The sequence below is a fragment of the Montipora foliosa genome, chromosome 2 (genome assembly GCF_036669935.1).
Source record: "Montipora foliosa isolate CH-2021 chromosome 2, ASM3666993v2, whole genome shotgun sequence".
Lineage (NCBI taxonomy): Eukaryota > Metazoa > Cnidaria > Anthozoa > Scleractinia > Acroporidae > Montipora > Montipora foliosa.
In genome coordinates this window covers 56,344,802-56,366,365 of record NC_090870.1, presented here as the reverse complement: position 1 = coordinate 56,366,365, position 21,564 = coordinate 56,344,802, and the positions used below count along the sequence as shown (strand labels likewise).

At 40.3% G+C, this 21,564-nt stretch overlaps 1 pseudogene; it reads right to left on the bottom strand.

Annotated features, from left to right (window-relative positions):
* Positions 1 to 444: 444 nt before the first annotated feature.
* Positions 445 to 21,564, bottom strand: part of LOC137993639 (low-density lipoprotein receptor-related protein 6-like) — a 32,733-nt pseudogene continuing 11,613 nt past the window's right edge.

Here is a 21,564-nt window from a genome sequence, read left to right as displayed (position 1 = left end):
CGTCCTCTGATGAGTTTTTTCAATTTTCAATCGTTTGGGCCGCTTTCTGTTACTTCTGGAATAATTAACTTCTTTCGGACGAAATGTGGTCTGACACGAAACTATGTTACCTTTAGCCTCACCTATTAGCAATGTCACTTGACCTGCCTTTGAGCCAACTCGTTTACATGTCAAATCAAAGAAATGGTTAATAGAAGGTTAATAGAAAGGTTTATTTTCATAGATTAGATTGATTTCGCTGATTTCGACATGTTAGAAGATGTAAACAACACTAAACATGAACACCGATCAACACCAAACGAAAATTGGCGCCGAATTGCTGCGTGTGGGCTCATAAATTGTTGGCTTTGCGCATGCTTTGTAATGGAAACTGTCGTATTTGCAACGTTTTAGCGTTTTCGTGTAGACTGGTGAATACGATTTGAATAAGTTACGTCCGGATGCGTATTTTATTTTAATTTTTTTATTCTTTTCAAAACGGAGATAAAAGTCTCCGTTTTTGAAAATATGTCATTCTGCATATTTTTTGAAATGCGGACAGCAACGTCCTTCAAAATCCCGTATATTGTCTTAATTAGACTGCCCCTATTCTAAACTGAGTAAAAATGAGGTAATTTACAAAAGTCCTAGCACATCGATCTATTCGGGATGGTGTTAATTTCATTAGTAATGCTAACCTTACCATACCTTATCATTTATTTTGAAATGCCATACCCTTGAAGAAAAGAAATAGCCACAGGTAGCCGGTTTGTGTTAACTGCTTATTTTAATTCACGAACAATTTGACATGTGCATGCTCATCTACATCTCATTATAGTTAATTAAACCATAAAAATGCTTAAAATAGATCACTTTAATAAATGGCGACCACCTTTACATTCATTTGTATTTATGTTGCCCTCATTTTGAAACAAATATTCTTTTGCAATTTTCTCGTCGTAGCGAGGCTAGAAAGACTTATTAGCATTAAAACAAAAGAATATTTTATTTGGCCGCCATTATGAAAGAAGTTTAAACTGTATGCTTAAACTGTATCTGTGATGACATAAAAATAAAAAAGTTCCAAGCTCATTCGCGGAATGCAAGAGTGTAATATTTAATTCAGCAAGAGATAATGAAATATTCGACCCTACAGGGGAGCACGTTTAGGTGAGAATCTATTGTTTAAACCGCTGTGATTAAAAAGAGAATTTGCCATGTGTCCAGAAATTATTTTACAGGCTGAAAAAATGCGCATTCCGCTCCTGCTACTGTAAACTAACGCTACTTAACGTCAAGATATATGGGTTGCTACATTCAAGGTCCGTATACAAAGTTGTTTCCTTGAATTAAAACTTGGTTCGTTGCTCAGAATTTTCGTTCATTTCCTGTTTTTGCTGGGGGAAGACCTCCTGTTCCTGATGATTAGGCATCGTATACTGCACACTTTCGTACTCAGGGGTATCTCCCGGGAAAGAAAAATACTCTGGTGAAGAGAATGCTAAGTCTCCTTCACCAATGGATGCACTCTCAATCAGAGGATTTCTTGGCTGTTCTTTAGGAAGAGTGTAAATGTTCTCTTGCAAGGGGTTATCTTGTACATCTGCATAAACGTCGTCTTGCGGATTTTTCGTGTCACCTCCGGCCGAAGTCAGAGTCTCGTACATTGGACCCGATTCCTCAAGAGGGGCGTAATGTAGTCCCACCTGATGTGTTTGGTCTGGGAAGTGAAGTTCCTGTATACCGGCATCAATTGGTTCTTTTCTGTCTGGATCAGCAGTGTCATAAACCGGCTCTTCAATAAAAGCTGGGTTTGAGAACGTCATGTTATCCAAAGGAAGGGGATTTTCCAGTTTAAAGCGACGTTTTCTCAATCTGCAATGGAACCCAAGCAAGGAGTAAATTCCGTATGTCCAACACATTACGTTGATTCTGTTTTCAGTGGTATTAAGCATTATATTGGGATAAGTCTCCGGGAGTCCGACTTTTTCAATTGTGTCTCTTAACTCTTCGACCCAAAATCAAAATCGAATGCTGGTCTATGGCAAGCAGTTCTATGTGGTCTTAATTTCAGTAATTAGAGACTTTGAGGTGCAGTATACTGTGTACCTACCTAGGTGCGAGAGTGATTAGCACCAGAACAAAAAAAGAGCTAGTGACTTTAAATAAAGAATATCGATTCTTGAATATTTTTATTAAACTATAAAAAAATTGATAATGGCTGCCCGCTCAGTGGTCCAATGTGGGCACGACTCGATAACTTATAACTTAAGGCTGTTGACCTAATCTTCTCTTATTTCGCTTTTTTGAGGGACCGCCTATTAAGATTTCACTTCGTGAACTGAGGGGTGGAGGAGGGGGGATCCTTAACTTCAGAACCGTTACGATGAACGAATTAAGTTGGGCATTTCTCTTGTGCCAATACAAGCCATTCTACTGAACATTTGCTCCTCTCGTTAGAGTAGCAGTTTTGGAATTCTCCTTGGCAATAGAAAAGTAGATTCCTCTCATAGATTGTAAAAAAAGCTGAGAGAGGCAAAAGGGGATGCAGTGTGAGGACACTCCATCTAACTGAGTGATATGATCCCATTGATTTTCCTTACGTAAACTCAATAGATCTTGAATTGTGTTAGTGCTAATCACCCTGCTACTTGGATGAGATCAAATATGAACTGATGGCGGCTGCAAGAAGCCCCTTTACAACCTGACGTCCGATCTCACGCTAGAGATAGAATTGTAAACCACCAAGAGAATTTGTGATATGTGCGGTTAGAAATCATAAACCATATATATCCTAAACAATACCTTCTCCAATAGAAGATAGCAAGTGCTATCAATAATCCAACCATAGCAATGCTAACACAGGTGGCAATTATTGCAACAGAAGCTGGTTTGTCCTGGGTAGACGCATCCGTTTTAGGGCCTATAAAAATAACGCAACGATGCAACGTTAAGGCAAGAGGTAGACAGAAGTTTACCTGGCCGATCAAAAAACACTGCGCTTGGTCATTTACAACCTTTCCTCAGAGCATTATGTGCAACTTTCAAGGGGAGCAGCCTTTGTGACACAGATGTGATTCACGAACTAGATATATAGTGCATTTTATTTTCAAGTGGCAAGAACAATATCTCACGAGTGAGCGCAGCGAACTAGTGAGATATTGCTCTTTTATTATATATCTTTTATTATATTGCTATTTTATTATATTGTTCATTTTATTATATAGACAGGAGTGTTTTTCTTACCATTTTTCTTTTTGACACCGAGCACAAACTTTATCGCAAATTCTTGCAGCTCGGCAGCAGGAATTTCTTCAATGTTCACATTTCTAGATTTTCTTCGCTTGCAAGGAACTCCTCTATTCTTCGCGTTAGCATTTCATTTCACGAATCTATCTTCTCACCATTTTTCACTGACTGTTTGCACAACCAATCAGCCAAAGGCGGGAAATGACGTCATCAATATCCGAACTGGTGAGGATATGGAAAATACGCCACTCGGGTCCCGGATGAAGTTTCGTACTAATTTTATGAGTGGTGTATTTTCCCGTTTTCCAGTTGTTACTGTTTGTCTTTAAGCCCCAAGGGGTCTACTTTCCAGGGACTCCCGTTTCCCTCTTATGAAAAAAGCCAACACCTGCAATTTCCAAGTCGATACGGAATCAGTGTAGTAATAGGCACAAGTGAAGATGCCTCAGTTTTTTTCGATTTCTAAATAGTTAACTTGATCTGATTATATAATAAGCTCGATTTCCAGCCGTTTTAATTTTGGAGTGCGGTTAACATCCTCCTCTCAACAAACGGCTGGATCACTGGTACACGCGTCGTTTGTCCGTGACATATCACCCGTCGCAATTGTATTTTGTATTCAGCCAATTGTATTTTGTACTTGGCAGGGAGGCGACTTCCTGATAGGTGGAATATGCAATTGGTTGGACAAGTGATCCCGCCGGGATGTGCGCGGAGGAACGCTTGCGCACAAAATGGCTGGTCAATCGAGCTTAAATAAGGGTTACCCATAACATAAATTTAAACGCCAAAAATACTATAGTTTTTACCAATTTCAGGTGTCTTCGTTGTTGGACCTGTGGATGGCGAAACTGATTCAATTGTTATGTTAAGATCCTTCTGTATAATATCCTCAGTTTCATTCAACATCGTAGCAACTTCGTCGAAGTTTATGCTTTGGGGTGGCTTCCCGTCTGGTTCCGGAAACAAAACGGCGAATTCAACTTCTACGGAAGTGTTATCCTTGTTAAACGATATCCCTGTAACTATGATTTGATCTGGGGTGAAGGATACCGGTTCCGAACTCCGCTTTACTCTGTCAGGTTTTACCGGCTTTCTGCAAGAAACAAAAAATCATTTGATTGTTTACTGTGAGCACTTTTACCCCGAGAAAATGTTCACTCAGTTTCCCTTTTTACTTTTTTTTTACTGTAACTTTCACCACAACTGTGATGGGGGTCGCACAACAGATCGAGACTCCAAATTAAATGCGCCCTTTTTACCCTCCCAACCATGATATACCACTCCTTATCCTTATCCTAGAAGACTAGAGAGTCTAACCATTTGCAGATGTAATTACAAAGGCAGCACTTTCTCCTCAGTTATTTAAAGACCCTGAGTGTTGGTCAGGCCGGAGTTGAACTCACGACCTCCCGCGTGGCAGCCCGGTGCTCCCTCTTCTCTATAACTCGTTCTTCAAATATATACACATGTACATTTATTCTATTCATAGAGTCCTTTCACAGGAACACATGACCCAACAAACTGACCTGCTTCCAACTGGCCATGAGTGCCTTCATAGCTCAGTTGGTAGAGCATTGCATAAGCATGGCAGAGATCATGGATTCGAATTCCGTTGAAGCCACCTGAATTTTTCATTTGTCTGTAAAGGCTCGTTTACACAGAGTGATTTTATTGAGCGACAAGAGCTGCGATAAAATCGCTGCAAAGTTGCACTAAATTTCGAGCATGTTCGAATTTGCGGCGACAAGGCTGCGATCTGTCGCGCTACAAATCGCAGTGAAATCGCCGACTGTTCACACGCGCGATTTGCTGTCGCCGTAAAATCGCCGTTCGATCGCACCTCTTGTCGTGCGATAAAATCGCTCTGAGTAAACGAGCCTTAAGAGATAATATTGATTTACATGTAATTGTCCCGATAAGTGCGAGGTCACTTCTCTCTTACAACAGTTTTTTTTTCTCGTGCTCGAGGCACACTTCGTCTATGGTTTGACTGAAATCTTGAAATCTCACGAAATTAATCTAGATAATACCCTGCTTATCAATAGAGTTAAATATCTGTCCAGTCTTTTCAGTGACCTGACCGACTATTGGCAGATACTTTCTGGAGTTTTCTCCTTTTTTGGATAGAAATTTACTTATATTCTCATGCAAACCATTCGGTTCTACTGTTCGGTGGTTTGCATACAAAAGGCAGTGTTTCACAACATGGTCAATGCAAGCCTCGATTTCATTCAAAGGCGTTGACACTTAGCACGCAAATGCATAATGACCTTAACTCAAGCGTCTAACGCTTTACCTTCGGCATACTCCATCTTTGCAAAAGAACTCAATGCATGCCCTTGCTATTGCTTCCTTAAATTTTAGTCCAGTCCATTTACCCTGCAAGAGAATTATAAGGACACAACATGATATAACATCATTCAGTGAGTTCAAATAATAATTATATATTGCTATAGACCGTATTCATAAATGGCGGCTAAGTAATTATTCTTTTGTCTTTATGCTAATCATCCTCACTAGCCTCGTTATCACGAACATAATTCAAAAGAATTTTTGCTCCAAACTGAGGCTAGTGAGGATGATTAGCATAAATTTCTTAGCCGCCATTTATGAATACGGTCTATAGCAATATATAATTATTATTTGAACTCACTGAATGATGTGCACGGCAGCCATGTTGCATGACAGGAACAATGAAAATGTTTTGCATTAGAAAGAACATTTGTTCCCATAGGAAAAATAATCCATTGTTCCTGCCATGCAACATGGCTGCCATGCAAACTCTTTATAGCTGTAATTAATTTAGTATTACAATTATCAAACACTAAACCACGAAGCTAGCAACGAAATGACTAACTGTTTCTGAGGTCGTTTCGGAGCCTCATTTTTTTTATAGAAATCGCGAAAATTAGTAGGAATAAGTTATTTCTTCCCGAAACAGTTATGGTAAAACAATGACCTGCAACCTGCAACCTGCACTTTACATCCTCCACTTAAAAAGATTGTTGCACTTTAGGCTAACCCTTTGGAGCAAAATTTGGTGATGACTTTCATCGTAAACATGCTGGCTAAAGGGCATCACTAAGGTGGGCGGACACGAGGGGTCATGTTGCAGGACATGTTGCTGCGATAAAAAACTTGTGCAGTGCACGCTGAGGTGACATGTTGCAGGGACGTATAGCTGGGACATGTAGCAGGGACAAAATCACAACATGTGTACACGTATAAATGTTGCGGGTACGTGTCCCTGGGATATGTTGCAGGGACATGTTCCCTTGTGTGAACTGGTGCTTTAAAAAATTGTGCAACACCAATTTGAGGGTGATCTTGTCCCCGCGACGTGTCCCATGAAGTTCCCATGAAGTTCAACTTATTTTGAAACAAGCGAGCTAGAAAAGTTCATTAGCATTAAAACGAAGAATGTTTTATTCGGAAAGAGGTCTGTTATGTGGAGGACGTGCGCTCCTGACGGTAACTTTTCTGTTCTTTCTCCGCCACGCCTGTTCGTACCAATTTTCTGCCAAGAAAGTTTGCACACACTTTCTATGTCGAACGACGTGGGATGATCGCGAAGTAATCGGAATAATGCATAGTTGTGTCAGTGAACTTAAGCAACGACGACGGCAAAGAGAACGTCATCTCAAAATATAACTTTGCCCTCATGTAATCACTTCGTGACTATTTCAACCTGTTCTACATGATTCCTCAAGAATGACACCGATCGGAACCGTGCTCAATGGGTCCTTTGCAGCTGGCGATCACATGGTGCAAAAACCGCCATACTGGCGAGCAAATTGCGCATTGAGACATATAAAACAAAAAGAAATTCAATTAAGTTGTTTCGTTTTAGATGTTCTAGTGCGCAATTTGCTCACCACTATGGCGGTTTTTCTACCAATGATCGCTAGCTGCAAAGGGCCCACGGTTTCGATCGGTGTCATTCTTGAGGAATCATATAGAAAAGGTTGAAATAGTTACGAAGTGATTACATTAACACAAATTTATATTTTGAGTTAACGTTCTCTGTTGCCGTTGTCGTTGCTTAAGTTCACCATTACAACTGTGCATTATTCCGGTCACTTTGCGATCATCCCACGTCGTTTCGACATAGAAAGTATGTGCAAACTTACCATTTAGGTAAGAAAATAAAAAGTTATCCTCAAGTGCTGGCGTTCTTTATAAAACAACAACTTTGGCTATTTCATGCTGTTGTTTTGCAGACGACGACAAAGAAATGGAAAAAGTGAAAAACGCACGTGCATGGCGTGCAAATGTGGGACGTTCTTAGTGCCGTGGCCGTTGCTTAAGTTCCCTCAGTAACCGCCAATCCAAAACCCGATTTTTATTTATTTATTTATTATTATTATTATTTTTGCGGCAAAAAGAAAAAAAAAATTTGGTAATGCCAAAAAGCGCCAAACTGAAAATTCCGATGCCTCCTGGACGATACTATTCGAGAGGAACGTCTGAGGAAGAGGCAAGATTCTAACACTTTTCCGATGAATTTCCTATGAAGGATTTCCTACCTTACGAGGAAGACGGAAGACCAATTTCACAAGATCATCACCTAAAAAAGGATGGGATAAAGTTGAAGAATTTGGGTTATCAGCTACTGAAGACATTGAAATAAGCAGACTAAAGACCTGACATGATGGAGGATCAGAAATTTTGAATCCTCTTCTGTGTTCATTGGGGGATCAGAAATTCTAAATCTTCTCCTGTGTTTTTGTGGGGAATCAGAAATTCTGAATCATCGCCTGTGTTCATGGCGGGATCAGAAATTCTGAATCCTCTCATGTGTTTTTGTGGGGCATCAGAAATTCTGAATCATCTCCTGTGTTCATGGCGGGATCAGAAATTCTGAATTCTCTCCTGTGTTTTCGTAGGGGATCAGAAATTCTGAATCCTCTCCTGTGTTTTCGTACGAGATCAGAAATTCTGAATCCTCTCGCGTGTTTTTGTGGGGGATCAGAAATTCTGAATCCTCTCCTGTGTTAATGGGGGGATCAGAAATTCTAAATCCTCTCATGTGTTTTTGTGGGGGATCAGAAATTCTGAATCCTCTTCTGTGTTCATGGGGGGATCAGAAATTCTGAATCCTCTCCTGTGTTCATGGGGGGATAAGAAATTCTGAATCCTCTTCTGTGTTCATGGGGGCATCAGAAATTCTGAATCCTCTTCTGTGTTCATAGGGGGGTCAGAAATTCTGAATCTTCTCTTGTGTTTTGTGGGATTTCACGGCTAATGAAACATTGTTAACGAAACGACGAAACGGAACAACAACAACAACCGTTAAGAATCTCAACTGGCCGGAGGCAAACCAGTGGGCTGTTTACAAGTGCAGCGAGGAGGTTGAACCAGGGACTACCAGGAACAAATTCAACGAGTGGTCAGAGCTGGTCTTGAACCCGGAGTATCCGGATCTCAAAGCAAGTGCCCTATCCACTGGGCCACACTGCCTTAAATTTGGAGTTCAGGTAAAGAATAGGAAGTTGTTTTGAAGAATTTTGTGATTACTTGCAAACAGAGAAACTTTGCAGGTGAATTTTAACACAATTTTAAGATTCAGGGGAAACTACAAAAACCCTCCTTGGAATTAAGTGGTGATTATGACTTTCTGTGGAAGCTCCACATTTCATTTCCTGCCAATTTTACACTCATTTCCGACGGAACTTCAAAACCTGTATTTAAAAAAACCTGTTTTCTGACACAGGCTTTCATTTTACACAGAAAAAAAGCCATTTTTTTAGGTTATTCTCAGTATTTGTTAGGAATTATCCTCAATTGGAACACCACATTTTAGTTTGAGATTCCATGTTTATATCTTTGGGTAACCTTCGCGCATGTACATGTGTTTGCTTTGGCTTCACAAATTTACTTATCGTTCGCCCTATGTAAAGGAATCCAGGTGGCCTTCGGGTTCCAGATCCCAGCCCATGGATTCCGGATCCGGAGTCGTGGAATCTGGATTCCAAACTCACGGGTTCCGTCGAAATGGATCTGGATTCTGGTTTCCATGCAATGGATTCCGGATTCCAAAGCCTCACATTTGCTGGATTCCGGATTCCTTCACATCGGACGATATCGTTCACGAAAGCAAAAACGTAGACACCAAATCCACACAGTCGAGAAAAAAAAAATCACGTTTGTGCACCTCCTTTGTTTGTCGAAATTGCCTCCTTAGTTTGAATGCTGTCTGGTTTTCGCCTGCATGTGCATCTCTGTAGTAAACAGGCCTTAAATAATGTTAGCATTTCTTCCACTTACCGATATAAACAGAGCAGTCATGCCATGTGTAGTACTTTGGACAAATGCAAGTACGAGATGTGAGGGAACAAGTTCCTCCATTTTTACAGGTTCCCGGACGACACGCGATTGGGTTAGTAGTAGGCGGAGTAGAAGGCGTTGCTGATGACAGCACAACCACGGATGATGTCGGCGATGATGCCAGTTTTGAAGGGGCCGGCGACGTTGCCGAAGTTGCCACGGGCGACGCTGGAACAGATGTTGCTATGGAAACAAACGATGATGTCGGCGTAAACAATACAAATGATGTCATCACTGCGTGCGAGGATACCGTTGAACCTAAAAAACATAGATGATGCCAAAAGGAAGTCTTTTTTTTCTTTTTTCAGAAACCTTCAAGCTAGACAAATGTAAATATTTGGAGAAGTGCAATGAACCGTCAAGCTAAATCACAGGCTTTCCACTTAAATAACATGAAAGGAACAATGCAAAGGCAACACTGAACACAGCAGTGCGGCACCCTTCTCCTTACCGATAGACTATGGATTTCACATCCCACAGAAATAGACAACTAGTCATTTGAAAGAGGAAGCAATTCCTCCAGACGGTAATTTATAAAGAGACAGGATAAAAAAAAAAGAAAAAAAGAGGAGCAGAAAAAAAGAGAAAAAAAAGGTCGTCAACAATCTCAGTTTCCGAGCATAGCTTCTTAAAGCTCGGTTAGGGGATTTTAAATTGCAGAGAATTTTGTGTTTTCGGTTATAACCCAAGATCTATAATCCAAGATTAACTGAATCACGCTTTCCAGCAACTTTACTCGGAGCGCATCACACACTGCACGGAATAAAGAACGAATTCATGCGGCTGCAGTGACTATTGTTTCAGATAAATGCCTTCTGCCACTGAAGAAAAATCATGACGAAAACAGTCAATAACAAATGTGCGCAACACAACACGAAAAATGCCATCATCGGTCCACTATAACCGTCATTGCAACCAAATTTTAAATTTTAACGTTCTCCAATTGTAACGCATGTAAGAGAGAGATGTTTGTAGATTAAATTAAACTGATGATGGCGTGAGTAATGCCGAAACATGTCTTTAAAAAGCTGGTTCATGTGTCATAACACACGAGTTTTTCCAGGGTTATGAAAGAAGTTCGTGACAGTTTCCATCCCTACGTCCCACGATTCCACATTGACGGAGTGCTAGTTCTACAGCTAAATAAAGTAAAACCAATCCCGCTACCTGTCACACATTGCTTCCCTCCAGAATCCAGCGATACGCCATTGGGACATGCGCACTGATATCCATCTGGAGTCAACAAGCACAAGTGACTGCAGCCACCGTTATTCACTTTGCAGAGTTGGTTTCCTGAAAATAACAAATTCACTTCTTGTTGGACATGGCTGAAACTAGAAGGCCTTGTGTTCAACAAAACATAACCTTTTTCGGCAGATAAGCCTGATTCACACGTACGTCGCAAAAGTAAACGCAATGCAATACACGTGTCAACTACCGCAACGCAAATGCAAACCCAAGCGCAGACGCAAGAAAGAATTCCCTTGCTTTCGTTTGCATTTCACTCGTGCGAACCAAGGAAACGCAAACGCAAAAGCAAGGTAACAAAAACACAAACAGGTTCATTCTCGTCCACCGACTTGGAAAAAGGACTGGAACTGCGCCTGCGTGTCTTACTTCCCTTGCGTTTCCATTGGACGTGTGAACTTCGTTTGGGTTTGCATTTGCATTTGCGCTTGCATTTCCGTCGTACGTGTGAACCAGGCTATAGCTCATTCTTTGAGTGAATATCTGGACAGGGCACCTCAGTAGAAATACCCAACCAGATCATGAAAAGATCAACTCCTTCCATGTCATCCCACGTGTAATTAAAATATATAAAATAATAAAATAATTCAGTTTTCAGAAAAACGTAAGGCGGTTAGTTCAAAGAACTTGCTTCAGTGGAAACAGAAATCCGTAACCTACGCACTCTTCCGACTCATATGGAGCTTCACAGAGCCAATGTTTTTATACGCTTCTTCGAAAGATTTGTTGAAGCGAGGGATTTGAAAGGGATAGATTGTACCTGACACACTTTACAAAATAGTAAATAGACCACATTACTGTTACTGTCACTGTTGCCAGTAATGTGTGATTTAAAAGTGTCACCCAGCTCCAGATGCTGGCACACCTGGCATTGTCCATTTCCACATCTGACTGTTCCCCTTGGTCTTGGTCCTGTGCGTTGTGCGCACATTACCCTTGCATGTACAAGATAGTCTCCTAAACTCTTAGGTCTCCGAAAAAATATTAAAGGCACTTCTTTGATGGCCTTCATGCAAGTGCGCACAAAGCGAGAGCGCACAAAGCGAGAGCAAGCGTTGTCTACAAATTTCTCGCAATCTGATTGGTTTATTTTCTAAAATGAGCTTTCCTCATTGACAGGAGCTGGACCGTTATCGGCAATGGCAAATTGCCCAATCAGATTGTGAGAATACAAGCAGTTATGGTAAAAACTAGTTTACTCATAAGACACTGTTCTTTCAAAGCACATCCGAAAATTAAAGGACAGCAACACAAGAGGGCAAACGATTATAGGGGAAATCCTTCCCGCTGAAACTTATGCTTATCCGAGAAACTTTGCATTTTATCCACCTATAGCGCTTCTCTACTGAACAAGAGATCTGAAGTAATCACAAAATGTTCTCAAGAAAACAAGTTCATCGCTATCAATCACAGAAAGCGGTAGTCCTCAGTGAATCTAGAATAGTGCTCAACAGTAAAGGAGCGGATATAAGGTAGTCAGGCTACTCAAAAAAATTGCATATGGATTTTAATACAATTCTGTTTCGTAGATCAAAGTTAAGTTGACCTACATCAGTAAATCTCCATTTACACTGAAGCATCGTTACACTTACACAACAATATAATCGCGCGACATTGAAACACAAGTCCGTTAAAATAGGATCTTCAAAGCATTAAAAAAAAAAAGCTTCAAGTACGCACGCGCTTATGATTGGATCCGAAATGTTTGATTAATTATAAAGCATGTACTTTATTCTGTGCCGGCAAGTTGACAAAAGTTCACTACGTTTCTTCAAGACTTTACCCTAACCGTCTCTCACAAAGGTGAGAGTAAATCGAGACGGCTTAATTCTTCTCGTTGGAATCTAATATTTCGAGAGATTTCACAGAAGACTCTTCGCAGGAAACCCCTGTATATGCTTCTTAAATTTCAAGTATTACAGTCGGCTTACCTGCAGATGCCGGCTGTCTTGAATCGTCAAGTAATGCAACGCCAAAAACCCGGTCATATGTCAAAACACCGAGACCGCCTATATAAGCTGCCGTTGTCCAATTGAGTCTTTCGATTGAGTCAGTGTTCCAGTCACTCCAGTACAAGATGTCATCGTACACAGTGAAATCAAAGGGATGCATGTTAAAAAAGGGATGAATACGACTAGCCACTTGGCTTCTGTTGTTTCCATTCAAGTCGCATGAATCAATAGCGTCAATCCATGCGTCAATCCAGTAGAGGCGATCTTCTGTATAATCGATAAAAATGCCATTTGGCCAGTACTGGCTGGAGTTTTGAAGTTCAACGAGCACTATTCGATCTAGCCCTGCCAGGCTGGCTCTTTCGATTTTCGGGCTATGAAAACTCCAGTCGGTCCAGAACATCAACCTGAAAAAAGATAAAGACCGGAAAACCGGGCATATTGATTACATCCAATCTCTAGCATTAACTAAATAATTTAATTTAGTGGTGGGCCGATGATCGATTATAATCGAAAGTTGATCGAAAAGTTCAAGCGACGCGACAATCGATTTTGGTTTTTTCATAATCGATTGTCGCCGAAAAATTAAAAATTTATTGGGGACAAATAAAAGTATTAAAATCAATAAAAATGTTCGTTTAATATCTTGTGTGAGTTGTCTTTTTTCATGGACTCCTAACTTCTAAGTCACAACAGCAGATATAATCTAAGATTGACTGTGTTTACCTGGCGGTACCCTGTTCGCTGTGTTGTTGTCACTTCAAATACCTCACTCTTATTTGAAAGATGTGGCAGTGGCATGCTAAGCCGCTTTGTATTTCGTAAACAACTAAACCAAAACATAAATTATGAGCTCACTGTTTCGCGTTTGTAGTATCACTACCGTCCAAAATAAGTTTTGAAATAGATCTCAAACGTATTTACAAATCACCAGAGGAAGATAATGGCACCTCTGCTCCAAAATGATTGTTTTGGCTTGAAAAGTTTGTTTCCCTCTCCCTAATCTCTCCCCAATTCCCAGTGTCCTCTCTCAGACATGCCTCGCTTACATGTTGCTGACGAGTCCAACATGGCGGCTAAAATGGACGAGTTGGAGATCTTTCGCTATCCTGAAAACGCCAGGTCAAATATGTGGGAATATTTTGGTTTTCATCAAGTGAAGGAAGGGCCCACTTTGACTTCTATTTAGATGAAACATATGTGGAATGCTTATTGGTAGATTTTTCCGATTATAATCGATGATCGATCGGTTGGGGCAATCTGATTATTTCTGATGATCGAATGTGAAATCTCAACCGATTCTCACTACTATAATTTATGATCAATACATCCATCACTAATGACATCCCAACAACCAATTATCGTTAGAGTAATGGATTTTCAAACAGGCAAACACTCACCCTTTCTTTGGATAAAGTGCAATTCCACGAGGGTTGTACACTTGCGATGCAAAGAGTACCTTTCGTTGATTTCCATCTAGAGAAGCAACTTCCACCCTGCTATTACTGTAGTCTGCCCAGTATATTAAATCACTCTCCCATTCTACCGCAAGACCATCGATAATGCCGAGATTGTCTGTAATAATGTCCTCGATTATCCCAGTGGTCAGGTTCATACGTTGAATAATTCGTTGGTTAATATCGCTCCAGTAAATCGTTTTCTCTTTAACGTGGACATCCAGAGCAACTGCGCGGCTGAGGTTTGCGGCAAAGTTAACTTTTCTGGATGAAGTTAACTCTATTGCGTTGATCTGGGAGGTCGCACTGTAAATCAAGCAAGGTTCGGAACAGCCGTCTTCTCTTCCTGAAAACGATATGAAAGTGTTGAAGCCATTGTGATGAACACCCCTTTATTATTTTTTAAAATACAACCACAGTTTTGAATTTAAGGAACATGTTTTGATGTCTTATCCGTCCTCATTAGCCATAGTGATCTTGCATTCTCTTAGATCAAGTGTTGTTTACAAGGCTGTGGTGCTCGCTACGTGGTGAACCCAAGAGGCATTACCACACCCGTCTAAATCACCTTCTTTTCGGGATAAGAATTCTCAGATTTTCAAACATCTCAGTTTTTCTACGAATATTCAGGATAATTGCAATGTCTTGTTCAGCAATTCGTTATGGAATAAAGAGGCGATTGATGATACGATATCGCAGTAATGTTTGTTCCACCTTTGTCGTGGGATGGATCTTACGGCGGAGTAGAAGCAAACAGCTGATATCTCATTTTGTGTGATCGGTTACTCAGACCAGATTATTTTTGGATTCGCGTGTTCGTTGTTTTTGCATTTGTCATTAATACCAACCCAGCTGAGTCTCTTTGGCTGTCGAAACAAAGGATTTTTTTCTTCCTGCGGATGGCTCATTTGAATAACGAAGACTATGTTTGTAAACAGATCTCGCCCCTTTTCACAACCTCGTTCCTAGGGTCCTCTCTCTTCCTTCTACTAATTTAATCACTTTTGGTTACTCAGACTGCCAACAGAGATAGTAGTTCCCGTTTGTTACTTGTCTACAAATATGTTCCAGTAACTACAAGATGAAATTATTGACGAACATATTACATATAGAGCTATAGAAAAACACTGGTTTTTAAATCACCTTTGTTGAACTGATGATATAGAGGATATTACGTGGCCGCGCGGGGAACCAGTAAGAGATACTTTCAGCACGAGATGATAAAATTCGTATCCCCAAGCGGCCATATAATGTTCTGTTTATTATATAGATATTGATCAAATGTCCAGATTTAAAACAACTTGTTTTACTAAGTTTCGAAATGATGAAAAAGTGGTCACCAACCGCTATAACACGTATCTTGTGCAACATGAAACAAGACATGAAAGTTACGAAAAACAAATCATGATAATAAAAAAATTTTCAATAAAAATGTAGCAGAGGAGATTATACTAAAGCACAAAAGTATCTTACAATGAAGAGGAAGCTCGCGTTTTTTCGGCTAATCGTGTTCGTTACCATGACGACACCTATATCCTCACATGTGAAAGATAAAAGTGATATGTTGTTCACTGCGTGCGTTTAAGATATAATTTTTTAAGTAAAAAGGAAAATCCTGGTATTTCATCAATATCTATATAATAATGTGTATTTAATTCCTTTGGTATATTGCAGGTAATTGTCAAGTCATATTTTGTGATTTGTAAACCTTTTAGTTCACACTGACCAGTTACTCCAAACAAAGGTTTTGAGAGCATTGTACTAAATTGTCCATACTCAGCAGCCCATCAGCCGGAGCCTCAATCTCCCATATAAACCCTTGCAAACAACCTTTGCCTGTATCTTTTTATTTTTAGACGTTCGAATTCCCGCGAATTCATTATGCCGTCCAATCAGAACAAAGTTTTAGTATTACATCACAAGCAGTCACGCACCAGTGATCGCGTTCGTCTTACAAAATATTCTAAAAATAAAAAGATACGAGCAAAGGTTGACTCAAGGATATAGTCTGGATGGAGGCTCCGGGTGATGGGCTCTTGCCATACTTCAAGTATATAAGCCGGGATACGCATGTCCCTTGAAGATGACGATCTTAAAAGATGAACATCCAAAAGCATGTTCATCTTTTAAGATCGTCACCTGAGTTATTAGAAATTTTTCCATCTAAATCGATTTTTCCAGCATATCGTCGTACCCAAAACCTCAAAGACATTTTGGCACCTTCTAAATTTTGCGGGGATAGTGTAGTAAGTCAGGCAAAGAGGGAAATGGGAGGGTGTTTTAAATGCTCTTATAGATGTGATCTTTGTAAGAACGTTTTAATTCAAGATTCTAAAATTGAAAGCTCTTCCACAGGCCGAACCTACAAGATTAACCAAACCTTGTCTTGCCATAGGTAGCCCAAGCTCGCGTCACTACAGACAGCCGTTGAGAATTTAAACGCGTAAAAACTTTGTATGGGAAATAAAATACCGTCGATTATGAAGCCTAAGCGATTAGTGATGCGCTAATTAAGTATTATAGCGGACGCCTCATGGGCTATTGACCCGAAGGCGAAGCCGCGGCTAAGCCGAATGGGCTATTGACCCGTAGCCCTTGCGGGCTAAGGGTCTAATTGTTAAATATATACAAATGTAGTGCTATTTTCCTTTTCATAGTCCTAGGTCTTAGAAGATGCATAACAAAGAGAATATGACATAACAGATCGAATTCCCCGCTTTGGCCCTATTCCGATGAAAATTACATGAAATCTATTATTAGTTCTCATTCATACTGCGTGTATATATTTCAAAAACGACACCTTATTGGGCAGTTGCTGTAAAAGTGGACCGCTCGGTCATGATAACAACAGATGAAAATATCCTTCCCAGCACCAGCTCGATCAGCACAGGCCCGCAAATGAACCCGGCCCGGAAATGATCCCTGGACCAGAAATGATCGCCAAATTGGACCGCAAATGATCCGTGGACCAGAAATGATCCCTAAATTAGACCGCAAAATGATTCCGGACCAGAAATGGTTGCCTCATCAGTAAATAAGAATGGAATTGACTCAAGAATTTAGAAAGAAGAATTTAAACATTCTTGTGATTCGTCACGCAATCTTTCCTCCTAAGAGGAGAAAAGATTGCATGGCGAGTCACAGTGTCTGCGGAGGAGGCTACAACAAATCATTACATTCTGAACGCTTAGCATGAAAAATGCAGCAGCTCAGTGCAACAGAACAATTTTCCCGTTAACTGTAACATGTATATTTTTTCTGTTCTACGATTGCAACGCCCAAAATGTGAAGGAATTGTGTGAAATAGGGCTAGCAAAACGAAGTAAATTTTAACAGTACAACTAAAAAAACAGTCAACCCGGAATAGACCTTCCCATGCAAATGAGCAGCGCAATCATTTAACCGAACTTCTGCTTTCTTGTCAGCCTTTTTCTTCCTTTTCAGATACGAAACGAAAGCAAGCATAAAGGCAAACAGCAAATTTAAGCGCGCAAGGGTCCCACTGAAACTCGTCTGGATATGAGCTCTGTTTTCTCCCAGATCGCTTTAGCAAAACAATATTTTTAGCTTTGTTCTTACGTATTAAAAAAAATCACCACATGTAAGTGAATCCACCGATTTAAGAACAAGTTTGTGAAAAGCACGCTTAAACGGAAAAAAATAATTTTGTTTTAAAAAGTTAGTGTCTTATCTAAAATTTCTAAAGACTTTTGCAATCGTACAGCAAAGGCGAATTGAGAACGATAACGTATTTTGAAATACAGTAAAAGAATATAATTCTCAAAGATGTCATGATTTCCGAAGTTTTGTGCACTTCCACAGTGTAGGGTAAGCTCCGTACATGATTCCCTTTTTCTTTTGCCCAAAAACATGCATGCTAATTTCGTTATTCGCTGCAGGATGTTTTTATTGTTACTTTATGCAAGAGGATTGTGTAGTTTCCTCATACATCCGAGGACTTTTCGTGATTTTTTGGAGTATCGTTTATTAGGATCATTTCCAGGTCGGGATCATTTGCGGGCCTGTACAGATCTAAATGACATTTTAGGTAATTATCCTGGGGCACAGGGATCCCTCTCTTGCCTTATAAACTCTTGGCATGATCCGAACTGATATGACATCACTCCCATCAAAAGAATACTACTTGGGAATTTTGTTTCATTAAGGTGCTATGTCACTCGTATCCACTTTTTGAAAACAATTAACAATTCCAGTTCTAGATCTTGTATTTCCGGTAGGGATCAGAGCTTTTCGGGATCATACCCACGGTCGAGATAAGCGTTCTTGGCAGTTGTTTTGTTTTTCGCTATGATGAGAGAGAGCTGCAAAGTTGCATTCAAAAGCGATAAATGATTTTTAATTGAAGCCAGTGTTGCATGAGCACAATAAAATAACTTGTAATTGTTACCTGTCACACATTTCTTCCCATCAGAGTCCAGCGATAAGCCCAGGGGACATGCGCACTGATATCCGTCTGGAGTCAACAGGCACAAGTGACTGCAGCCACCGTTATTCACTTTGCAGAGTGGGTTTCCTGGCAATGAAAGTAACAGTTCTTGCTCACAATAGCTAAATCTAGAAGGCTTTCGCGTCTACGAGACTATAGGAAGCGATAGGTACATCTTTGATTACAATTCTTGACACAACTCTCCTAGTAAAATAGATCTGACAGAGAAACCGTTGGTATCAAGTCTTTACACATCATCTGACGATCAGTTCATGATCAAATGCATGATATAAATTGATAGCTCTGCCTTTAGGAAATAATGCTAAGAAAGTTCGGTTAGCTCACCGAGATTTTTTTCTTGAAAAAAAAAAAAACGTAACCGCTTTGTTTACAGTGGAAGTGCACTTAGCTGTCAAGATAGTTTACAGGCACTCCACTGTTAACAAGGTAAAAGTAACAATTCAAACTTAACGGAAACATTATTAAGAACCCCAACTGGCGGGAGGCAACCAGTTGGCTATTTACAAAGCGAGGTGGAGTTGAATCCGGGACAACCGGAAACAAATCCAAGTCAGAGGTTAGACCGGGATTTGAACCCGGAGCAGCCGCATGCAAACCCAAGGCTCTATCCACTGGATCACACTGCCTCCTAAAAGAGGCTCCTAGTCCTATGCACTCGTTCAAGGCCTCGTTAGAAACCAAAGATATTTCCTATACTGGTTCAACAATTTTCATGCGTTGCCCCGAGGATATGTAAAATATTATGAGTAAATAAAGAGAACACTTTTCATTTCTAACAAGATGGCACATTTTGCTATGCGTCATTTCAGGAAGAGAAGCATTAGTCTTGCCACAACAACAGGCTCTCTCGAAGAGATCATGATAGTGAAGGAGGGAAGCTGGGTCGTTTCCGCGGGATATTTGCTTTCGTTAGAGCTCGCCACTCTTCAACTAAAACTAATTATGTACAATGCATCTAATGGCAACCCGACAACAAGTTTATTTTAGTTCATTCTGTTTACCTGCAGATGCCGGTTGTCTTGAATTGTCGAGCAATGCAACGCCAAAAACCCGGTCATATGTCAAAACACCGAGACCACCTATATAAGCTGCAGTTGTCCAATTGAGTCTTTCGATTGAGTCAGTGTTCCAGTCACTCCAGTACAAGATGTCATCGTACACAGTGAAATCAAAGGGATGTATGTTAAAAATGGGATGAACGGGACTTGCCACTTGGCGTCTGTTGTTTCCATTCAAGTCGCATGAATCAATAGTGTCAATCCATGCGTCCATCCAGTAGACGCGATCTTCTGTATAATCGATGAAAATGCCATTTGGCCAGTACTGGCTGGAGTTTTGAAGGTGAACGAGCACTATTCGATCTAGCCCTGCCAGGCTGGCTCTTTCGATTTTGGGGCTATGAAAACTCCAGTCGGTCCAGAACATCAACCTTAAAAAATAAACCGAAAACACCAGGCATATTGATTAGATCCAATCCCTAGCATTAAGTAAATAATTTATGATCAATATATCCATCACTAATGACATCCCAACGACCAATTATGGTTAGAGTAATGGATTTTCAAAGAGGCAAACACTCACCCTTTCTTTGGATAAAGTGCAATTCCACGAGGGTTGTACACTTGCGATGCAAAGAGTATCTTCCGTTGATTTCCATCTGATGAAGCAACTTCCACCCTGCTATTACTGTAGTCTGCCCAGTATATTAAATCGCTCTCCCATTCTACCGCAAGACCATCGATAATGCCGAGATTGTCTGTAATAATGTCCTCGATTATCCCAGTGGTCAGGTTCATACGTTGAATAATTCGTTGGTTAATATCGCTCCAGTAAATTGTTTTCTCTTTAACGTGGACATCCAGAGCAACTGCGCGGCTGAGGTTTGCGGCAAAGTTAACTGTTCTGGATGAAGTTAACTCTATTGCGTTGATCTGGGAGGTCGCACTGTAAATCAAGCAAGGTTCGGAACAGCCGTCTTCTCTTCCTGAAAACGATATGAAAGTGTTGAAGCCATTGTGATGAACACCCCTTTATTATTTTTTAAAATACAACCACAGTTTTGAATTTAAGGAACATGTTTTGATGTCTTATCCGTCCTCATTAGCCATAGTGATCCCGCATTCTCTTAGATCAAGTGTTGTTTACAAGGCTGTGGTGCTCGCTACGTGGTGAACCCAAGAGGCATTACCACACCCGTCTAAATCACCTTCTTTTCGGGATAAGAATTCTCAGATTTTCAAACATCTCAGTTTTTCTAGGAATATTCAGGATAATTGCGATGTCTTGTTCAGCAATTCGTTATGGAATAAAGAGGCGATTGTTGATACGATATTGCAGTAACGTTTGTTGCGGGATGGATCTTACGGCGGAGTAGAAGCAAACAGCTGATATCTCATTTTGTGTGATCGGTTACTCAGACCAGATTATTTTTGGATTCGCGTGTTCGTTGTTTTTGCATTTGTCATTAATACCAACCTAGCTGAGTCTCTTTGGCTGTCGAAACAAAGGATTTTTTTCTTCCTGCGGATGGCTCATTTGAATAACAAAGACTATGTTTGTAAACAGATCTCGCCCCTTTTCACAACCTCGTTCCTAGGGTCCTCTCTCTTCCTTCTACTAATTTAATCACTTTTGGTTACTCAGACTGCCAACAGAGATAGTAGTTCCTGTTTGTTACTTGTCTACAAATATGTTCCAGTAACTACAAGATGAAATTATTAACGAACATATTACATATAGAGCTATAGAAAAACACTGGTTTTTAAATCACCTTTGTTGAACTGATGATATAGAGGATATTACGTGGCCGCGCGGGGATACCAGTAAGAGATACTTTCAGCACGAGATGATAAAATTCGTATCCCCAAGCGGCCATATAATG